This window comes from Opisthocomus hoazin, chromosome 7, assembly GCF_030867145.1.
Source record: "Opisthocomus hoazin isolate bOpiHoa1 chromosome 7, bOpiHoa1.hap1, whole genome shotgun sequence".
Taxonomy (NCBI): domain Eukaryota; kingdom Metazoa; phylum Chordata; class Aves; order Opisthocomiformes; family Opisthocomidae; genus Opisthocomus; species Opisthocomus hoazin.
The window spans coordinates 20691956-20715239 of NC_134420.1; the positions used below are offsets into that span (position 1 = coordinate 20691956).

A 23284-nucleotide genomic window follows, 5' to 3' on the forward strand; every position below is an offset into this window, starting at 1 on the left:
TCACGAACTTCCTGAATGATAATGGGATTTGGGCAAACAGTCAAGATTTCATGGTGACACTTGTGAACTGTAATCAAGTCTTTGACTGAGAAGCATCCCTTTAGGATATCAAGAATCAACATTCTTCCCTTTTCTGTTTGCAAATTTTAGCAGTCTGTCTTTGTGGAAAGATTCTTATTTCTTATTTTTAATGTAAGGATTTGTAGAGCCCCAGCAGTAACCACTAATAGACCTGATGCCATGGGTGACCCATGGCTTGCAACCGAGCAGTCAGAGAACTGGGGAGACCCACATACAAGATTGCTGACTGCTTGCCTAGATCTATTTTAAAGAAAGCTGCCATAAATTTCTTGCAGTCTTGTACTGCAAGGTATCTATTACACATTTTTGGTTAAGAGAAAGACATCCTAGGAACAGGCTACTGTCAGTTCACGCCTCAGGAGTTGAGCCAAAACTTCTTGTATTTCCACTGGAGTTGACATTCAAGAGGAAAACAAAGTCAGGGACGCAAAAAACACCCCAACACCTCTGCTTTCAGTCAACCTCATGCACTTCCAAAGTTGACAAACAAAATGTATAAGAGCAGCAGGAGAGGAAGGAGGGGGAAAAGAGAAAGAGGCAGCCCTAACACAGATCCAGAGCTGATGAGCGTTAAGAGTTTTTGAAAATAAAAGTCAGAGACACTTACTCCTATCAATGTTTTAGCCTGAAATCTTGGGCCAAGTCCCCGACTGGCATAAATCACGGTAGCTTTGCTGAAGTTGCCTCTATTTATAACAGATGGGGACCTGGCACTGCAGTCATGCAGAAGTTAGAAGAGCTGCTTTGTACATGTGTAGCTCCTACCAAGCTCACAGCCAAGAATTGTACCGGAGGCAAACTTCATATACCATTACTGTGTCAAAAATCAGTCCCTGCTTCTTCCTAAACCACTGTAGTAAACTGTCCAGGCTACTCTGGAGAAAACATATAGTTTCCTCCTTTGCCTCCTACTCCTACAGCTCTGGCACTGCAGTCTTCCAAGGACACTTTCGAAACAACTTTTGTATCTGAGCTAAGCTTAGAAATTACTCTGGTCCAGGACGATAGCTGGGTTTCCTTTTTGTCTGACACATGGTGTGACTAAGACAACACAAGCATTTGTCCCTCAACTCTCCAGGGCTTGGCAGGGCCCAATACAGTGTCCCCCACTTTTAAGTTGAGCAGCACCCCATCAGCTAATTTGCTTTGTTATTTGGCTTAAAGAAAAACAAAATCCCCAAAACAGAAACAACACTGTGCAGAAACAACAGACCAGTGAAGTTTAAAGCAAACAAAAGCCAGTTTCTTCCCCCACCACTTGCCAAACTCGATCAGGACAGTGGCAAACTCCTTGAAACTACTTGGCTTAAAGGGTTGTAGTAAAACTAAAATCAAAGATCGCAATCTGGGAGGGCACCCTATCCCACTCTGCAGCAGGAGGGCAGTGACACCCAGGCTCCTCAGGCTGTACATCCAACCATTCTAAAATTCCTGCTGTCATAACCCAAACTGATTTTTTTTCCCAGCTTTACAATCTAACTGTTCATGGTACTTCTCCTGTGTTATTAATGGATTTCCCTTTTCCAAGCAGAAACAGCTTTCAAGCTCATTACTGAGCAGACCTTATCTGAAAGGCGCTGCTGTGCCTCAGGAATGTAGTGGAAAATATGAAATCACAACAAAAGTTATATCTGGAAACTTTGCATGCGATGAGCTGAAACTTTGTTATGGGAAATATGCTGCTTCTGTTCAGCAACAACCTTGGCACAGTTAATTTTTTTTCCCAGAAATCAAGTCCCACATTGCTATGTGACAAAAGTAAATAATGACTCATTAAATGATCCTAAGAAAAAAAATTGAAGGCTTGCTCCTCTCGGAGGTATTTGCACTGAGAAATTTGATAATGTCACCAACCACAGCAGCAAACATTACTTGAAGGTTTTCTTTCTCTCTTCATTAAGCCAGCCAGCAGCATGCTGAAAACACTGCTCTACGTGGTTGTGCAGTCACCTTCACAACAAAGCTTTGGTTTTCCATCCTCAGCCAAAGATCGACACAGAAAAAAACTATACATTAAAAAGGCTGTGTGTAGAATTAGACAGAAATACTGCCACAGCTGGCCTTCTCAATGCCAGGCACACTGCGCTTGAGACCAACGATCTCACTGGAAAGCTTATTTTAATTCTATTTAAGTCTAAATACTTCAAAAACAATTCCTTTAACAACCATTACCACAGTACTCACAGCACTTGTACCAAACTAAAACTCGTGCAAGACTCAAAGACAAGACACAGATTCACATAATAAAAAAAGGAAAGCATGATACAGAACGTGCGATGTGGAGAGTCTATGTGAAGTGTCTTGACACTACACAAACCTGCCACAGAGCAGGGACTTGAAGCCAACTCCAAAGGCCTATTTAATTTTAAATAAATTATTCTTCCCTTCCATTTCACAGCAGCTAAAGCACCAGCACTGGCACAGGTTAAGAAGGCAATTCGTTTACTCCTCAAATGTTACCTCATCCATAGTAAGCTGTCTTGGTTGGGGTTTTGGTGGAGAAGAGGGAAGGGCGGGTTGCCTTTTATTTGCAACCACCACTTTGACACTGTGAGGTCTCTCTGCAATACTCTTCTTAGCAACCTCTTTAGCACCTACAGGAATGGTGCCCTGACTTTTGATACAGACTACAGGAGCAAAAAGTCATATATACGAGATTGAAAAATAGGTAAGTTCTATTTAAGAACAAATTAAACACTTTTATGCATTTCTGTAGCTAAAATTCATGACATTCAGACCTGGAACCTTAGTCAAGCCATTAAAATTGAAAAAATTAGATGTAGCTGTCTTCAGTAATGACTTTATTCGTATCTGCACCTTGATGCTCAACTGTATTGACTTGAATTTTTTTTAATAAATTTCTATCCAACTAAAACAGTACATAGAATTACATGAGACACAATGTTTCTACAATGATTTCTTCACACTGTAGATTCATAGCTATATTCCTTTTTCTTTTAATGGTCATATCTTTCTGCGTGCAGTCCTTTGGTATATGTTGGCATTGCAAGGTGCTCCTGTCACTGTCTGCCACTCCCAGGAGCTTCCCACACAATCCTGGCCATGCCCAGCCACAAGCCCAGGTGCTATTCCAGCCAAAGACTGTTCTCCTGAAACAAACCCTGCATGCGTTAACTTTGGGGCAGTGCTCATCATCCTTTCCAGTCTTCATCTGACAACAGGACAGGGCTGTGTCTGTCTTCGAGGAAGAAAGTTTGATACCCACTGAAGAGGCATGGAGCTTCATGTGTAACACTGGGCTAGTGTTATCTTGACATCAGCAGAGGCAGGTTGATTCTTTCTAACTGCTTGCCATGCACTGCTCTGGGCCTGGATAGCATTTCCCAAATGCAAAACCTCTGCCTTTGTCCAAATTTCACAAAAAGTAAGCTTTTTATATTTAGGACCCAAAACTTTCAGAAAAAGACTTCAGTTCCCACGCCCAAAAGTGATCTTGGACTGAGGATATTTGTTTTCTTTTCAATACCAAACTGATTGACTTACCTTCTCCCACAATGCATGACCACCTTGTGGACATGTAACACATGTTTGTATACCGTATTTATTGCAAGAGGCAGAGTGGTGGAGTTTTCCTCAGTTTATAAATATGGACATGCTCTTTAAGCCTTCCCTGACAATTCTGGAGATATGGAGAGAGCAGGTTTTGTGTCTACCTGTAAAGCCTTGAGTTTGCCATTTCTAAATAATTCCAGTAAGGAAAAAACTAGTGAATTTTAACAGTTCAGCAAGCACCATGGTGTCACATACAAATACATTTTCACGTTCTGGACTCTAGCTCAACCAAGCAACAAAATTTTTTCTGATAATTAAAATTCTGAATGTTGCCAATGCCATGATCTTATGCATAAACCAAGTTGCTGCTCTTCTATAGCTCCCTGGCACTTCAACAAGCTGTCTTTATCACTGCTGCAACTTCTTACACACATCTAGGCTCAAATAAACCAGTGTCAGTACTGCAGACAATAGTAATTGCTTCTTTACGTGTAAAACACTCTTAAAAGCTTTGTGGTTATTCTCTTTTTAGTGTGTAGGCAGTCATTTACATAGTGGAAATGCTTTACCATTATCAGTGGGTTGGAAGCAGATAATTTTGTGGCAGTTCCACAGCCTCAGCAAATTTTTTTTTTTTTTTTTTAAACTGCATAAGAAATATGGTTATTTTAGTCCCCTTTAAATTGGATAAAACTGCCACCTTTTTCATCAGTTACAAGCACATGATTTAAATACAATACTCAGCTCTGAAAGTGTCTATCTTTCATTTTCTTTTTCTACTCCCCACCTTCTTCCATGTGGTCCATCTCCTGCTTACTCACATCTGTCTGACAACACTCAGAATATTTTAGTAGGAAAAAAAAAAAGCAGGAAAATTTTAAGATGCACTGAAAGCCACAGCAGCATTCTCTTGATGTACAAGAGTCTTGTCTCTGAAGTCAGTATTTCATGTGAATAGCATATGCATATCACAATTAAGAGGCTGTGCCCACATTCACGTCTCATTTCTAACTCAGCCTTTCCAGCCAGGTTAGCACAAGGTAGAGGATGCTGTGCTTCCACCCCAGCACATGGCAAGTGATGCCAAGTATCTCCAGCTCGCTGTCTTCACTGCAGTCATTTCAGGCCTAAAGCCCTAAATGACCCATACTTGTTACAGAGCAACCTTTCTAGGGGAAAGAAACAGCTCTCTCATGCAACAACAGCAAGCACAGCCGCTCACGCTTAGCAAATACCGTGTACAGCATACCCTCCTGAAGCAACACCCAGCAACATTAAAGGAGAGCCTCCAAATGCAGAAATTACTTGAGCTCTGCTGAGATGCATGAACTGGTGACAATTATCTCCACCTGACAACCTCCTGCAGAGGACATCCTGCTGTACCAAGTTATGTCAGCACATACATTTGAACCACTGTGGACTATTTAAGGAAAAAGCTAAAGGAACAACTCAAACTCTTATCAGTGGCTGCTCTGGCAAGAAACACCCAGTCAGGAAAGGTCAGCAGAAAGCATAGGGCTGTCTGACAAAGACACTACCAGAATTCTAGTAAAGGTCAAAACGACTGATCTTTCCAATGAGTAATCCCTAACTTTCATCTGCAGATGGCTGTTTGAGTGGATTTTTCCTGAGCAGCTCAGGCATGCCCCTGCACTGGCCTTCTCCCAGAAAGCTACTATCCGCTGCGGCGTAAGGGAAACCAGCTCATCCCACAGCAGGGTGGAACTATTTTAAGTAATAGTGTCTGATACTAGAGGAGCACGAAATTCAGTCCTGTCATAGCTGAAATACCTAAACGTTCCTAAAAAAAAAAAACCTACTGCAAAAACCACCCTCCTAGAGGCTTATAAACTGAACTGTAGAAATTGCTCTCGAGTCATAAGCCAGTAAAAGTTAAGTTCTGTAGCTTACAACTTACTATTGAAAAAAATTAAACAAATAAATCTATCCACAGCAAGTTACACGGAGTTTTAACTACTGCTTAAGGATTGAGTTGTAGAGATGAGGTTTCTTACGTTTATTCTAAGATCCATTATTGTGTATACAAAAGCCACCCGCATAACAACAATATGTAATTAGCAGTAGTGCTGGCTGATTTATACAACGAAGCAGAAGATGCAGGGGAGAAAATGCACTGTCACAACAAATACCTGTAGGCATACAGCCCCTCACTTCGTAATACAAAAACTACGACCAAAGAGTCCCACTGATTTGGCTGCAGTCAAACCCTAAAACATACAGGATTCCATCTAGAGAAATTAAATGCTACTAAAAACATAGAGAGAGGAAGAATAAAATCCAAAATTATTCTTGATGTTATCTTCATCATTCCACATAAGCAGTAAAAAAAACCCCAACAAACCTGTACCAAGAAATGCTTAAAGCTTGCATCTGCTGAGTTTCCTACTAATAGTCTTCCCCTCCCCAAGAAAACCACAGACAGTGCAATCATGGGCAGCCCAGGTTAGCCACACTCTGGTGTATTGCCTTTTTTTTTTTAAAAAAAAAAAAAAAAACTATTGCAGAACTGGAAAACCAGACTCAAGTGTTAGTTGAAAAGATCACCAAGAAGAAAAAAAAAAAAAAAGTGATTTGCTTAATCATGACAAACCCAGCACCCAAATGCCCCAAAACTAGACTTTTAGCCCTCTCATCAACAGCATTTCCACAGAGCCAGAAAAGTGAGGCGTTTCCTGTCTGCCTGAAGGCAGAGACGGACAGCCAAAAAGAAGGTGGCCAGGGGCCCAGCACCCCAAAGGGCCCCTTTTCCCTGGCGCGAGGCCAGAGGGGCACCTCTGCCCTAAGCTTCTGCACGTTTCGCCCATGTCGTAAGCTGTGGGCTATAAGATTTAGGAAGAGACCACCTCAAGCCCAGGCACAAAATCATGGAATCATGGGTGGGGGATTTTATTATTTTTTGGTGGTGGGTGTTGGGGTTTTTCTCTCTTTTTGGTTTTGTTTTTTGTATGTGTTTTTGTTTGTTTGTTTTATACCTGGTCCTTTTCTCCAGCTTCTTCCATCATTCTTCCTGATTTAATACGCAAATTTAGCTCCCTGTGTCATGGGTTATTGGCACACTCAGCCCTTGCTCAATAGTGTAAGCGATCTTTACGCTCTGCCCTAGCCTACTAATTTCCTTAACAGATATACTAAAATATCTTCTTAAATGCATTTCTAGTGAGTGTAAATAAGTCATGAAAATATATAACTCAAGCTTTTTTCCGAGCTGGTATTCAGCCGATGTTACTAATTGTAATTTGCTGCACTTTTCTGTTGCAAGCAGAATGCTTAGTCAATGTAATTTAATAGTTGTGGAGGAAAGGGCAGGCCCTTTGCTAGGTTAAGTTGTCAGAAATGCACTGAAAAACACAGAACCGTAGTGAGACACCAGCTGAGTGTTTGCCCTTAAACACAGCCCTAGCCATAAGATAGAAAAATCATTTTACTGAATTGTATCTTTGCATGATACCATTCGTAGTCTCATAATGAATAATAACACACACAAAAAAAGGGGACCAGGCAAATTTTGGCACATGGTTGAGAAGCAGTAACATTGCCAGGGCTCAACAGATATTCAGCAAATACGTTAGAAGTACAATTCAGAACAGGAGGAAAAGCTACTCCGATCCATCAGTATGGAGTAGATTTTACTCCCATTCACAACCTTAGTTATCAATTAGTGGAAAGATAGACCTGAAAATCATACAACCACTTCAGAAGTGAGGAACATCACTTCCTGGCATACTTAGTCCTCTTTTGAAAAGCTTAATGATGTCTAATACTGAACAGAGTCAGGAGACCTGATGCCAAAGCCAGCAGCAGAGGACAAAAGCACTGTTATAACTCCAGGTTGCTGAAACACTTGCATACTAATATGAAAATGTGAAAATGTTCTACATATGTAGCACTGCCTGTCTTATTCAAATTTAAAATAGTTTAAAATTTGTATTCCTCTTGAGGATAATACAGAAAGGCAGAAATACAAGCAATAACCAGTGGGAGAAGGTATTTCTAAATATTACTGTCACAAGTTGAGGTATTTCTCTACTCCACTTATGAAAATAATAGCACGTGTCACTAATACTGACTACAACTGAGGCACATATTAAAGCCAGGTTAAGGCAGTGACACACCATACTGAGCTTTTAAAAACTTTGGCTTATTTGCCATTTCCTCTGTTTCTCCCTTGTAAGTGCTCAAAGGCTGAACCTGCGAGTAGCTTGTTCCTCTAACACCCAGCATCCACTCTCCCTGCCCATTCACACATCAAAGGTAAACGCAAAAATGCTGCCAGCAGAAAAGTGCACAGCTTCTAAGGCAGATGTTTAACACACTAGTAAATGGTCATTTTGCTGTCCACGTGTAATATTTTGGGATGTTAAAACTTCCATGTTTAAAGGAGGAGCAATGGATAAGTGCACTCTGAAAGGTCACGAAGGAGAAAGCACTTCTTTGAAGCTTAAAACAAACTTCAAACTATACCAAAACAGTGGTGGCACCTACCTGTCCAGTAAGGGATCAGGGGACTACTTTGCCAGACACTATACAGACACACTTTCCTTATATTTCTTATGAACGAAGAATCCCTGTTTAAAAAAAGTAAGCACAGCTGTTAAGTTGAACACTGGGCTCTTCGAACGTTATGTGACATCTTTAGAAGGAAAAACCTAGAACTCTATCCACTGAAATGTGTTGCTTATGTAAGTGATGAAATAGAGAAAAGAGTTGAAGGATATATTTTTTTTTTAACTGCTTACACCATGACTAATGTGAGTCTTCTTTGGTTACTTTCCACTGAAACATCAGAGTGTAAAAATATTACCTACCTATTTGGTGTCTGTTCGAGTAAGTCACTTTGCCTGTGCCACACTATAAATAATGATATTAGTGGCAGGGAGTCAACTGCTCAAATACTAGCAGATCCCCAGCACTTTACTTCTCTGGGCAAGCAAACACTTCAACTCCACACATCTTCTAAAAGAGTAACCATTGGCCACTAATTCTTACACTCATACTTTTGGGTTGCGTTTGGTTTTTTTGTCTGGGTTTTCTGTGTAGTTTTTTCTTTGTTTTTAAACAGTTTCTGCTGTTCAAGAATGCAGAGGGAAGCACAACCTCCCATAATAGCTATGGTGTTTTAACCATTTCCTTTTCCTTCTGAAGGCTACCCCCCAAGCTTTCTGCTTGTATTTTGTTTTGTAACACATTTGCAACTGGATCATGGGTACAAATAATTTATTATGCCAACTCCGTAATAAAAAACTCCAGAGACTTATCACTATGAGCACAAACAGGGCAAGTCCTACAAAACCAGCAAATGTTGAAAAACACGTTTTAGAAACTGTCTCTATTGCTCACCAGTTTTCTAATAATGGGGAGAAGAAAAAGGTTCTAAAGGTGTCCATAGCATTCAACCTGGCTGCACATTTAACCCAGATGTTACCAGAATTAAAATGAATAACATTTTATGCATTTGGAAAGTTAACTTGACAATGTTTTTGACAAGAGCTGCAATACGGTCCTTCTCTCTGTCTATGTAGACATGTTCAGTGAGAGCTTTTAAGCCCATTAGGGCAGTGCTGTACTTCTGCTGTGAAGCACATAAGACATCTAGGAACTGCAGAGCACTTGGTAGCATTAGTAGCATATGCAGTTGCATGTGACCCATTTTAATGGCACACTACAGCAATCCTTGGATAAACCTTGTTATGAGCCAGAAGGGCACTCTTGTGCCCAAACATGTTTAATAGATTTTCTCCTCTGGTCCTGCAGTGTTTTTTCTAACCAAGGATGTAGCGCAAGCCCCATAAAACCAGGGCCTGCGGTGCTTTTTGAGCCTGTATTTTATCGTACTGGCATGTGTGCCAAACAGCTGTATGAGAGAAGCTACACCAAGCCACCACTTTAGTTAGGGCTGACATCTGTTATCTGCACCCACTTACCCCAGGGAGATATAACTCGGTACCATTTTTCCCCCAGCATTCACAAATCAGAATTTAATAACAGAGGTAATTGTTTATAAATGGATGGTTTTCCAGGTCTAACAGAGGAACCGAATTTGAATGTTGTTATATGCCCCTCACTGGGGGCTTCACCAGGCAGCATTGTTCATCTTCCCTACCTGTACTCACAAACATTGCTGATTTCAGAAGGGGGGGGGAGAACAAACCAAACACACAGACCCAAACCCCACATTTTCACCATGTTGTGTGTTAACTACTCCTCAAACTGCTAAGTCCAGAACAATAGCCTTCATCTGAGATCTGTTTAGATGTGCTAACACATGTAATGGAAGTTTCTCCATCTTAAGTTTTAATTCATTGAATAAAAAACCAACAACTTCTCAATCTTGTTTTGTATCTTTCCTTCAAGGGGGGAAAAAGTTGCCATGAATTGTTTTCAGTCGCATCCTTACATACTAGGTTTCACAGAACGCCTTGCTCCAGGGCAAGAACTTGACTGTCTCTCAATCAACAGCTCCTCATGCAGCACAACTGCTGCTTTCCTCTTGCTCAGACCTTCAAGAAACACTTTGGTCTCTACCATTGGCTGGAAGTAGCACTTCATCGAACATGTAATATGCAAGTACGGAAGGAATTTTTAAGGATCTAACGAATACAGCATTTGCTAGGAACTGTTTCTGGGTTCATACTCCTGGCTGTTTTCTCATTAGCATCTAGAAATAGAGGAAAAATGTTTGAACATATGATGCAGCACATGAAGGAAATTCTTCTTATCCACATGCTGGCCCTGCTATCTCATCCCAGCACATCAAACCAAGAGTGTGCGATGCATTACTTCAGTGCCAGTTCATGCAAAAAGCACCACCACGGCAACAAATATAATTTCACAGAAGACACAGAAATGCCACATACTATATTACTAGAGGCAACTAGTCTCAAAAACAGCATTTAATACTGTCTAACAGGCTACAATCAGAATCAATGCCAGAAACACACAGTTTGCCCATACTCCAGCCGTAGCGTACAAGGCAGAGAATCAGCATGAGGAAACGAGAGAAGTCACCGAATATTAGCTGCTCTTAACAAAGGAAATAACGCAAGCCCCTGCTGGCAACTGAAATAGAAACAGCAGCCTACTTGTATTTCATCAGCAACATTTAGCAAGGATCTGCAGATAATTTATGTTGCAATTAAAATAATTCCAGATGAAGCCTTTTGTCCTATTGAAAGACAATATTTCTAATAAAACTTCTATTTTACATAAATGTTTATTTTTAGTTAAGCTTTGATTTACCTAAACCCTTTTGGTTTAAAAGCCTCCAGTTGCTAATTTTCCACAGAAGAAGGGGTGCCAGATTTGATTAGTCTAATCTGTACTCCCTGTTGTGGGTGAGGATGCACGTTTACTCAAAGTCTTGAAGTTGTCAACACTCACTGAATATAGGAAAAGAGTTTCTTTTTCAGGCTTCACTGTCAGAGTTATTTTTATTTTCCTTTTCTTTCTGTACAGCAACTTGACTATCTAAAACACGATAAAATGGGATGAATAACACGCTTGGATAAGATGTGCATCAGCTTTATAGTGATGGTCACCCATCCCACCAGACTCATGCAAATATAGTGTACAGGACAGACTCCACACTGCAATTAGTCCCCCTCTACAGTCCCTGCATTTGGCTCTGAATTCCTTGCTGAGGAAACTGCCTAGTGCTGCAATACAACTAACATATCGCCTCAGCCACTGCTCGCTATGATAGCAAAAAACAACCCCAAATCAAAACACACCACAAAACACAGAAACATTAGCTTCTGTCCAAAGAAAGGACCTAACCTCAGCAGTGACTTACTTGAAACCACGTAATTTCTAGGTTTCAAGCTGAGATCAGTTTTATGAAATAAGTTCATCATTTTAGTTGGTATTAGTCTTTCAGAAAAAAAAGAGAAAGAAACATTTGCTTTCTCCCTCAAGCTGAAGAAAGTGAATTATGGGAGAAGATTAAAAAAATTATCTGAGTGAGACTGGCCAGTTTCAGTTTCCAGATTGAATTGAAACTGCTATTTTTGTTGTTTCAGCATCATTTATGAAAATTTGAGAAGCCCCTTATAAGATAGAAATAATGTGAAATTACCACTATCACACAGAATTATTACTATTACATTTCACAAGCTTACATTCATTTCTCCACTACAAAAGAGATTTTAGATATGTTACTGTGAGATGTTCTTAACAATGTATCAATATTTATAAACAAATCTAATAGAGTTTTTAAAATCAAAGATTGATTTAAATATTGAAAGGATCATGAAAAAAGTTATGGAAGATAGGATAAGAAAATAAATGAGGTTTCTTTTGCCTGCTACTGGAAAACACAGTAGTCTGAAGTGTCTCCATGCCTGCAAGATAAATTGAAAATAAATCCATTGGTTTCAGCCTACAACCATACATCTCCTGCATTTCAGAAGTGACTACTCCTAGTCATGAGGCGTTAAAACATTTTTTGTGAAAGAAAAAAAAAAAAGTCAGGCTCAGCCCCATCTATCTAGCAAAGTGCAACACCAGTCCATGCCATCTTCTGGAAAAGTAACCAGATATCTTCGCTAGGGCACGGAGAGATCATGTTTCATGGTCTGTGACTTGTGAAAGTACTGATCTTTCCTTACAGCTGAAGGAGGCTGGCCAACATTGAATGCCTTATTAAACACGGATGTTTCCTCCCTGACCCACACGGACGTGTGTCAATCACCCAGCTTCATGTCTGCTCCAAGGCTGCAGCTCCCTCACAAGGCTGATGCTGAGACGGGGTAAGGACAAGGTTTTCCCCATGACCAGTGCTGCCCTATGCACTTTCCCAAGTAAAGCAATGAGAGAACATTATTTCAGCTCCTCTTTTCCCCCTCCCCCCAATATACCTCTCCCCACCACCAACACAAGCTATGGCACTTCAGACTGCAGTCAGGGCTGTAGCACCTTCCATGGTTTGATTTTACTGCAAGAAAATTTACTCCTCTCTGTTGCTACAGGACCAGGGAGATACAACACTACAGATTAATAAAGGAATTGAGAGCATATGACCCATTCACCGCTACTGATCTCCTACGCACATTGCCATCGCTTGCTTTGAGCAGTTGCTGGAAGAGCTGCAGCCCCGTTTACACAACACAAAGTTACAAGACATCTTGTTAGGGAGACTGGAGATAGCCGTGAACTCTCTAGTCAGTCACAAATCATTTCCACCCTTCTGTGCTAGCCATCAGCCCCTGGCTGTGAGGCGCTGCCACCCATGAAGCAGCACGGGCATTAATTAGTTCTGCCCCATATCCAGAGAGCACTGATACCACAGCCTGGCTTCCTGCGATGGCGACCACCAGCTGGTTTCTATTTGATGCTCATTGAGGGTCCACCAGGCCACACTGAAACTTCATACCCACTCTGCTCTGCCCCTGAGGGGAGGGCGCAGCGTGCCACCCCAACAGCCAAAATGACTCTGCCATGACCTGACCCTCCACTCTCCCGTTCTGCAGGTGGCCCTGTGTAATCCCCAAATATACTGAGGCATCATCTGCCAAGGAAGGCCACCCCTGTACCCTGTGAAGCCCACTGTGCCGCAGCTGAGGCAGTCTGGGAATGCCCAATAAATACGAGCAAGTCCTTCCAGCAGCAAACATCTTCCCAAAACCCAAACCGAGCAGGTCGATCTGATGACCTACACTGAAATCAATTCTTTTCTATCAGAGCTGTCATTTGTAGTAGAACAAAATGAAGCCCAAGAAATATCTACACAATATCCCAATGGCCATGATGTGGGTATATATAAGTTTTGGGTATAAGCTCTTTGCACAATGTAGAAGGTAACAGAGAAGTAAAACCCATGCTCTTGTTCACATGGAAGAGTAAATGGGAGCAAAATTCATGACATTTAGCAAACACTTACTAAATGAACAGACAGAATTACAAGATTCAGGCAAAGTTAATTGACTTTTTTATCCCTAATTTTTTGAAAACTTTAGTATGACACAAAGTTTATAACATGGCCCCAGAGGCCACATGTCAGGTGACATATGGAAGGGTAGCCAATTCAGGCCCAAGAGCATCTAACATAGCTCCAAGAGGTAAAAGTTTTTGTTAAAAAAGTGTTCTCTCCATGGGTAGTTACTCCTTTACCCAAGTGCATGCAGAGGATACTTAACTGGACCTGCAGACATAGGTAACAATGGACTTACTATTACTCTACATAATTTTTTTCCATTTTACTTTTTATACCTCAATCAACTAAGCAAAAGTCCTCCTTCTGTAATTTTTTTTTTAATTTCTACCATTTAATAGAGAAAGTTCCAGTAAAGAATTGGAGGCATTTATTTTATATACCCATCAGGCAAACCATGAGCCATCACATAGTTAAGCTCTTTCTGGTGTTCATGAGTTTGATATTTCCACTGTACAACAAAGATCTGTAATGCCAGCTCTTGTGTAGCTGGAGGCATATAAGGGAGCAATGATCAAATAAGTGAATATAAAAAATATGTTTGAAGAGTTTGAATTTTGATCTTGAATGCAATAGGAGCCTGACACATGTATACGTGCACATAGTATAACTTTCTGTGCATAACTTTTCATATCTTTTAATCATGCTGGAAGAAATTCTGATGGGAACATATGTAGTCCAGCAGCTAAAGGGATACGGTGCCCATATGCCTCTGTGTGCTTTTCGGTAAGTGAAGAGCACACTAGTATTTCTGCATAGTCAAGGAAAGAAGGTACACATTTTTCAAACTGATCAACAGGACTTTAACAGGTGGAGAACCTTAACATCATATTATGACTTCTGTTGACAGGCTAACCTTGAGTCTCAAGGGAACAGAGCACTCAGCAACACAGGCTTTGTTGCACAAAAGTGTAAACAGTTATTCTCAACCTACCTGAACATTTCTAAAGAGTGTTGAGCTACTTTACACCCTATTTAGGCATAAGAGTAGAATTCGGTTATTGCTATAACAAAAATAAACACTATTTCAATTACCTGGAATAGTACAGAAGTAAGAAGATCAGCTGATGTGAAGGCCTAGGAGATTACTACATTCCTGGGTTAAAAATATTGCAGGCAAGCAAGCCTAGCACCAATCCCAAGGCCCCACTGTGTGGCAGAGGTTGGACAGCAGAGAGGTCTCACACCAGGTCCTTGCACAAGCTGCCAAGGACTCTGGTCAAGTTATCCTGTCTGTAGACTACTGCCAGTAGCCCTTTGGGCAGCCACATACCCTGGATGACGATCATCGGTCACGGAGGTTAAACTGGCATTTGTAGGGGAGAAAAGCCCAGGGCTCTGCAAGCACCACAGCAGGTAAGAGGACTTGAGCTCCTGAGATTTCTTCTGGTGGCTGAAGTAAGAGAGGACTTGTTAGCAAGGGATTAAGCACCACTGCTCAGGGAAAGTACCATGACACATGCGAGAAGTTCTAGGAGTATCCAGAAGGACCAGTGGTGATTGTGTTTGCATAAAGCATTAGTAGATGTTCTCCAGTTTCAAGCTACGAACAAATCAAGAACTGCCACGTAACTCCTGTGGTCACACTGCCAGACCCAAACCCAGGTAATGGCTAAACATAACAGCATAAGCAGTATCCAGGAGAACGACCAAGAAAAATTTTCAAGAAGCCAATGAGTATATCACTTCCTTGATTTCTGATCATTTTTAACAAAAACAGATAAAGAACTCAACAAGAAAGAAAAAACTACTTCTCAGTATCTGCTAGTGCACAGTATTACAACAGTCATCTATCCTTATTTAAATACAGAATAAGAGGGTAGTCACATCTCAAATTAATACCACTGACTTACAACACATCAGCTTAATTTTACTCCTCATATATGTGCATCTCATTCCCAACAATAAGCGAAGCCAGGCATATACAGAGGAAAAAACCCCTCTTAAACCCCATATCCTAAATCCAGAGCACAGATCAAGTCAAGAGCATCAGTACAGCATTACCTGATCCAAAAAAGCAGCAACTGACCTGAAATACTGAAAAAGCTAAAAAGATATTACAACATGGGGTTTTCCCATTTGTTATTCAAGTCTATCAGAAACAGAAAGAGGGAATAGAGTAGCTTTACCAAGTACAGTGCACCTCTAGTTATTCCTCTAATTTGACTGTTATAAAGAATTAGATTTTTTCCTCTATTAATGTTAATCCTTAGAATATTGACTATCATGTATCAAAAATTAAGAAAGGATATTAAATATTAGTTAAGTATTATTTTTCCAACATTAAAATCTGTGTTATGCTTAATTTAATTTACCCCAAATAATAAAATCCAGAGAGCCTTATTTTGGCAGTATATCATACTTTGGAATAATTTAATTAATCTGGTCTTAGTAAAGCTTGGAATCAAAGTACAGCTGTTGAGCCATAATGATTCTTGAATCCCTGGTATCACGCTGAAAACTCTTCCTTTCTTGCATTACTGCAAGATGGTCTGACATTTGGGGGAAGTTTAGAAAAATAGCATTGCAGTCAATTAATATTTGTCATAAGTCTTGTTGCTCTTTAAAATATTGATAATCTGGACTGAAATAAGCTGCCTTCCCTGGTCATATGCTTTGGTGATCAAAGTGGTGCCCGATTTGCATGCTTCTTTTAGCGAGAGTCCAGATGGCAATTACTAGTGCAAAAATAAGTGTTGTAAGGGCATTTCAGTCAACAGTCTGAGGTTGTTTTTCCCTCCTACTCAACATCCCTCTTCTTGTTGCTGTTTGCTTGTGGCTGATGAAGTTTGACCGCACCAATAACAATCCACACTGGAAGCCAAAAATCACCCAGAACACAGCCCACCACTGACCACCTTTGCTTTACACTTTAATTCTCTCTGCACAATCCCTGCATTACAATTGCAGGCAGAAATGCGTTTCCTTTACAGCAGCTTTGAAACAGCCTTCACAGTTTATCTTTACGCTTAATTCCCCGCAGCTGTCAGGGATGGTGGTGGGCACTGGCCGCATGCAGGACCCCGCTGCAGCGCCCCAGAAGCGTTTTGTCATTTCTGCTTTTCTTCCCCTAATCCCCTTTGCTGGCTGCAATCCCACCAATGCCTCATGAAAAAACAGATGGCAGTAACTGATATGCTCTGTAATTGTGGCCAGTTAATAGCAGAGGATAAGAGTGAGATAAGGACCAAGCGCTGGTGGCCAGCTGCTGCCGAGTTAACCCTTCCTGGCACCGCCTCGGCAGGGCTCTGCTGCTTGCAAAATCCCAGGGATGAATTATGGTTGTTTCCAGTTCCCCCCCTCTGCTTTTTGCCATTTTGTTCATTTTGGAGATTTTGGGCCTATCAGGATAATGAATTTAAAGCCTAATTCTTCCCTTCCACCTTCCAGTCAAGGATCTCAACAGCCCCTACCATTACTGAATTTCTTAGTGGAGCAGGTAACCCTCGCTCCATTTTAGAGGGGTCAAAGAAGAAGAGAGAAGCTAAGCGACTTCTACAAAAGCTCTGGACCAGATGTACACTGGCAGAGACACCCAGCATAATCAAACTTAAACAAAGGAGTTTCTCTGTATTTCAATCAAATTCAGCTCTCTCCAGGTAAGCATAACCAGAAATTCCTTATCCCAAGCTATGAATGCCAGGCTGAAAAAAAAAACAACAAAAAAAAACAACCCTGAAAAATAAGCCTCAAAAGTAAGATACATGAAGCACAGCCATTTAATGCAGCTTTATTTTCTAGTCATGTGTTCCCAACCAATAAAAAACACAAAAATAGATCACTTCATGAGGTACTCATCACACTGCTCATGGCAGCTTCTCACTCCACGAAAAAATCCCAACTATTGCTAAAATTTATTCAAAAAAACTTCATCTTGTCTAACTCCCATTCAAACTCATGGGTATTTTAAAGTCAAGGCTTTTAGGGAGGGGAAAAAAAAATGTTACTGAACACAGAGTGGGGGAAAGATGCTAAAACTCTATTCACAAAGTATCTTGTTTCAACTTTCTTCAAAAGAGGAATACCTAGTTTTACTTCAAAAGTGTTTTGGAACCTCATTTTCTCATGCAAAAGGGCAGTACAGGCCACATTCAACAGTAAACTTGCCTACGTACAACTCAGGGTAACTATAAACACACACCAGAGGCTTATAGAATTGGTATTCTAGCTAAAAATATTCCTATTTTTAAAAAAGTAGATATGAATTAATTTTACTGTATGATGTAATATGTCAATATTTTAGTCTAAAACCTGTGGTTTATGAAGCTTCTCCACCTTTTTTAGCAAATGAGGTTGAATCACCATTGCCTCACTTGTAGGTCATCCCTGAGCACTTGCAGACTGTGCTCCAGTAGCACCTTCCCAGTCCCGTGCCAGTTAGTACACTAGTGTAGTAGCTAGCAACCCCTTAGGCAGCCAATGCCATTTTCACAGTTGTCTCAGTTCTGAATACACCTTAAAATAGAAAGGAATTAGAAAGTTCCCTTCTCTACCATAAGCACTAATAGATGAACCCCTTCATACCCTCTCATATGGTCTGTATCTCTCTACAAACAAGGACCAGTTACTGTTCTCGAGCATCAACAGTAAGGAAAACCCAGATGTTGGCCCATATGGACTTTCCATTTGCTGTTCTGTAGCATGCATAAGGCAGGTACAGTCTCCCATCTCAGCAACTGTGCATTCAGGGGCATGTCCCCTCCTCTTATTAGTATTACCAGCATTCAGAAAGAAAACAGGCCCCAGTTCAATCACAAAAGATGGTGTGTTACAATATAAACTCATCACCAAAACAACTTCAGTAGATGCAGCAGCAAGAGGTCATGGTGGGATCGCCCTATGCAGGTCAAACATGGAACAACAATGTAGAGAGCACACACTACTATAAAAAGCATCAACTAAAATTTTATCCACCACAACTACTCTAAGATTCCACCATTTCCATTCACCTCGTGGAAAAACCTCCAAAACTATTTTAGAGTCTTCAGCCTCTCCTGCTTAATAGGAAATTCCTTGAGGGTTTCTCTCCATTGTGTCTGCTTGGGAGGCAGAAACATGATTCATGCTAATATAGACCTCTGTATGATGTTTGGGCATCCTGTGCAAATAGAGTCAGACAGAGTCAAAGTTTATCCTGCAAGACAAGTGGAACTGCAGAAATCTAAAACATTACATTTAGCATAACATAATACAAATACAGAAGCAGTTTGGTGTCTCTTAAGAGGTGTTAAAAAAAAAAAAAGGCAGAAGACTTGGGTAACTCAACTGTTTCGTTCGTCAGTTAGTAAGGATTGAAGGTACGGTTGCATATATTACTTCCACCCTCAACTCTCTTCAGGCCACTCAGACATCTAAAATGCAGCTTTTTCTTTCAGCTCAGACCAGAAGCGAGTTTGGTCTCTAGCTGTTAATTGCATTCTTTTCTATTTTTACTTTTACTTCTTTGTGGATAAAAGATATCTGTTCAGAGAGTTGGATTTACTGATTAGTTAGATTTTTGTTAATAATTTTATTGAGAATCATTCCCAGATAGTAATCCTTAAACTTGCCACTTGCATTGTGGTGGGTCTTTGCAGCAACACAACAGAATAAGTATCTCCTGAAAATCACAAAGCTAAACTCTGCAGTGCCGTAGAAGTGTTTCTTAGGTAAAGCATCCCAATGACTACGGCTTGAACCACATGGAGTGTATGAAGATTTCACCCAAGTACAGACTTTGGTGGGATTAAGCCAAATATGAGCCACACCAGCAATGGAAGAGCAACCGTCACCCGATGCTGTATAATGCAGGGATTGTAATGATTATACATTTTCTAATCCGGCTTCCTTCTGGCAAAACAATAGATTTACTATGACTTTATAGCCACTGTATGTCAATCAGTTGGGTTTCCACCACCAGGATTCCTCCCTCACCACTGACACGTTGCTTCCACTTGGCCGTAAGCCACACACTAAACCCTTTCATGCCATGGAGTTTGATTCAGGCAGGAGGAACAGCCCAGCTCACGTGCCCTCCTGCAAGTGCAGAAGGCTGTGGTTGAACATCATGTTTTTTCATTTGCTATAGACATTTGTTCTTGCAGCTGACCATGTGCAGGAGAATTTGCTCATGTTCCAGAAAAGGACAGCTGCACCACAAATTACCTTAAGCCTCCTTGCTCCAGGGATTATCTGGGTACAGTGAAGTGTGTGTATCCTAGGTTAAGGGTCTTATCTTACTGTAAACAGAGTTATTAACCTCTTATTTACCAGAAGTGTTTATAAACTCAGTAATGGAGACAGTTTTGATATCACTAGTCACTTCTTTCTGGTAATGATTTTTTTGGACGGTCCATCAGTCTGCACTCACAGGCTGGTTTCCTTGACCACTGCTTTTATTGTTTTCCCTCATGAATTACATCTACTACTAGCTACCTGTACTTACGGGACAACATACACCTCTTGGGGCTGTGGGCATGCAAGACTGGGGGCTATAGCCCCTCTTTGCCACATTCCCCTTTTTGGATCCTGCTACAGTAACCTCTCAGAGGTCTTCCATCACCCTTACTAAACAATCTCTTTAGTAATTACACCAAGCATCAGTCTTGTCCCTCAGCATCATTAATCTTGGCATTTACCAGAGGAACTACAGGAGCAGAAGGAGCATCATTAAAGCCAAAGACAATCCAAAAAAACATCCCCATCTCTAAATTTGTAAGCATCACTTCAGCAACACCACAACTACAGAAATAAATCTAAATGTAGGCAGCGAGCACTGTCATCAGTTGACTACTGTTCAGCATCAGGTAAGGAACCAGTCAAGGGATAGGCAATGACAAAGCTGTTGATACAGGTCCAGTGAGACTACCAACTTTTCACCAATCTAAGTAATAATGAAAACATAACCATATGGACCTTCACGACATAAAAGCATTCTGGCTATTTAAAAATCATTCCTTTAGTATTCTATTTTTCTCCTTTTATGTTTGTTTTGCATTAATGCAAACATGTTCATCATAAGGAGGCTTTTTACGTGTTCTTCACATAAAAATGTTTAGCCTCCCTCTGGCTGAGATCAGTGTACTGCCTCTTGACTCCTGCTCTAAAACCAATACCTCCACTTTGACACTGCAGCAAATTCCTTGCTACTGCAAATAGCCTCAGAGAAGTCCTGTGCAGTTCCAGCAGAGGCCTTGGCTCACTGCACTCAAAGTTCTTCTGCCCTCTATTTAAAGCTTCACAATAGACAAGAGGTTGACATATTTAACACACACAAACATTTGTTTCATGAAACATCTATCTGCAAGCAATGAAGCTAAAACAAGCATGAAAAAAAGAGGGAGCTTAACAGGACCTGTCATAGAGAGTTCCCTGTTTTAATATCAACGATGCAAACATATGTGCAACTAAAAATCTGTCTTCAGTCTAACTTCAAATAGGAACCAAGTGGAAGTGCCATGCATTCTCCAACTCTTCATTCGTAACTGGATGCCAGCTAAGCGATTTGGAAACACATGTCAATCAAACTCCTGGACCATAAGAGCTAACATGCTAATAAAAAAATACTAAAACACACTTTAAGCAAGAACTATTTCCTCAATATCATTTTTTAAGAGTTACTGCTTTGTTAAGCACAGCTGTCCAGCTGCCACAGAGCTCCAGTAAGACACGCCATGCAGCATGTTTACTAGGCCTGATAGCAGTATACTCTTGTCACTAGCGGTTAACCAGCTACCTTGTGGCTTCAGCACATAACTTTGGACTAGACAAGGTGCAGTGTTATCTTTCACTGCGGTTCCCAGGTACTAAACCAATTTGCATCAGGCAGTGAACCTGCCAAAATGACAGAAGGCACCATGAACCCAGACGTCCTGACCCCACATGGCGGTGCTTGCTTCATGGCAATTCTCAATTTTTTTTTTTTTTTTTATTTTTCCCCTGAGTTGATCCAAAATTAAGTCTTTCAAAATTTCTACAAGCTGTAAAATTGAGCAGAAGTTCATATTTGAGGCATCCCTTTCAGTGTGCATGTTAATGCAAGTTAGATTTTTAGACAGCTAGGACCTCATGTGTAAATCTAGGAGAATGTCAAATGCAGGATATATTCAAGGAGACATTTTTTACATGCAGAAAAAACACCAGCAATATCCTCAAATGTAGAAATTAGATTTCAGCTGTCAAGGCAAAAATTTGCAACAGCTTTTTTTTTTTTTAAAAAAAAAAAAAGTTGCTTAGCTTCTTACCAATAGAAGAAGCCCTCTAAAGTGGTTTTCAACATTCTTAATCATAAACTGCCCTCATAAAAATACTATGACCCTTGATGTTCAACGTCAGAATGTGATTTGCCAGTACATTGGCTGTTATGTCTAGAGCCAAACATTTCCTAGATCCAGATAATGCTGTATTTAATTTTTAGGCCACACTCCCATTCACAATACTTAGTAGAAACAACTTTGATCTATTTACATATATCTCATAGATTCAAGATCTTCTGTAGTAAAAGTAAGGATATCACTACCTATTAATTCAAAGCTTCTACAAGTACAAGCTGTAGCATCTTTCTAAGAAATTGTTCCATTTGTTCCAAAACTTTCACTCTGATTCCAAGTAGCATTATCACCGTGCTGCTTTTATCTAGGATGTGTATTGTATTACACTTCTAGAAGTCAAGGGTTAGATATTGCTGGGAAAACTATGCAACATGAATTCCTGAAGCATACTGGCAGCCCACAGCGACATCAAGACCAGTCTAAAAATAAGTCAATTTGCTCTGGTCCAGAAAGAAAAGTACCAACACTGACTCCTTGAAACATTCTTCCTTCCACCATTACCAAACAAGACAGAATCACTGCCTGTCAAAGAAATCCTGGAAGGAAGCACAAACTGCTGCTCTTTATTGTAGTAGAAAGTTATGAGCTTCAAGGCATACTTGACAATAAAATGTCAGTGGTACCTCTGAAATTAGATTTTCAGCCTGTTTTCATTTCATCACACAGTCCTCCCTCTCAGCACCTTGTGTCTGCAGGCTACATTCAGATCTCAGTCTTAAGAGATCACAAAAAACCAATCTGGCAACCAAAGACAAAATAGACTAGAAATTTTTTTTCCCCCTCCAAGAGACCAAGAGATGAATACATTTGTACTAGTATTCTTCATATATTCATATAAGCTACTTATCAAACATACATAAAATTTGTACATGTTCCTTTTCCAAATTAAATAAAGGTGGCCCGTCCACCTATAGTAAAGACCAGTGATTTCTGTCTTTGTTGAGTATAGAACGCGTCATGATTTCGAGAACCCGATGTCATCCCTACATACTATTGCCTTCCTGGCCGTCGATGAAACACCACCACTCTAATCATCCTTCCACTTTATCGAACAAGTATACACTCATTTTATTTACAATTGATTAACATGATACAATATTAAGCTATAACAGTCAGTGTTTTACTCGCAAATATGTGTATTATGTCCACGGAGGTGAATAATGCTCGATTCGATAAACAGCGAGCAACTTTCTCAGGTCAGGAAGAGGAGAGGCCCAAATCAGTCAGTAACTCATAATTGCCTTGATACCATTTTCCGCGTGCACCGAGTGGGAAACCCATGAATTTAATATTAGTTGTATTTGTTAGTTCCTGAACTTGATTTCTCAGATGTTGATATTTCTTTACTTTTTCTGTTGCCGCATCTGCCAATGAAGTTGGTTTACTCTCATATTTACCATGATGTCCACCACCAATGCTTGGTCACCTTTAACAA

The 23284-nt window shown here is 40.4% G+C and overlaps 1 long non-coding RNA gene across 13 annotated transcripts in view; it reads right to left on the reverse strand.

The window, feature by feature from the left end:
* LOC142362097 (uncharacterized) overlaps positions 1-23284 on the reverse strand; it is an 88935-nt gene that overhangs the window by 55677 nt on the left and 9974 nt on the right. For 4 of the 13 annotated variants that reach the window (XR_012764661.1, XR_012764659.1, XR_012764660.1 and 1 more), the window contains exon 3: positions 8098-8180. The exons of 8 other annotated variants lie outside the window; for them this stretch is intronic. This is a non-coding gene — a long non-coding RNA (uncharacterized LOC142362097). Of the gene's footprint in view, positions 1-4843; positions 4949-8097; positions 8181-23284 lie in introns of those variants that run through there. One more of the 13 variants, XR_012764666.1, reaches the window with a different exon arrangement.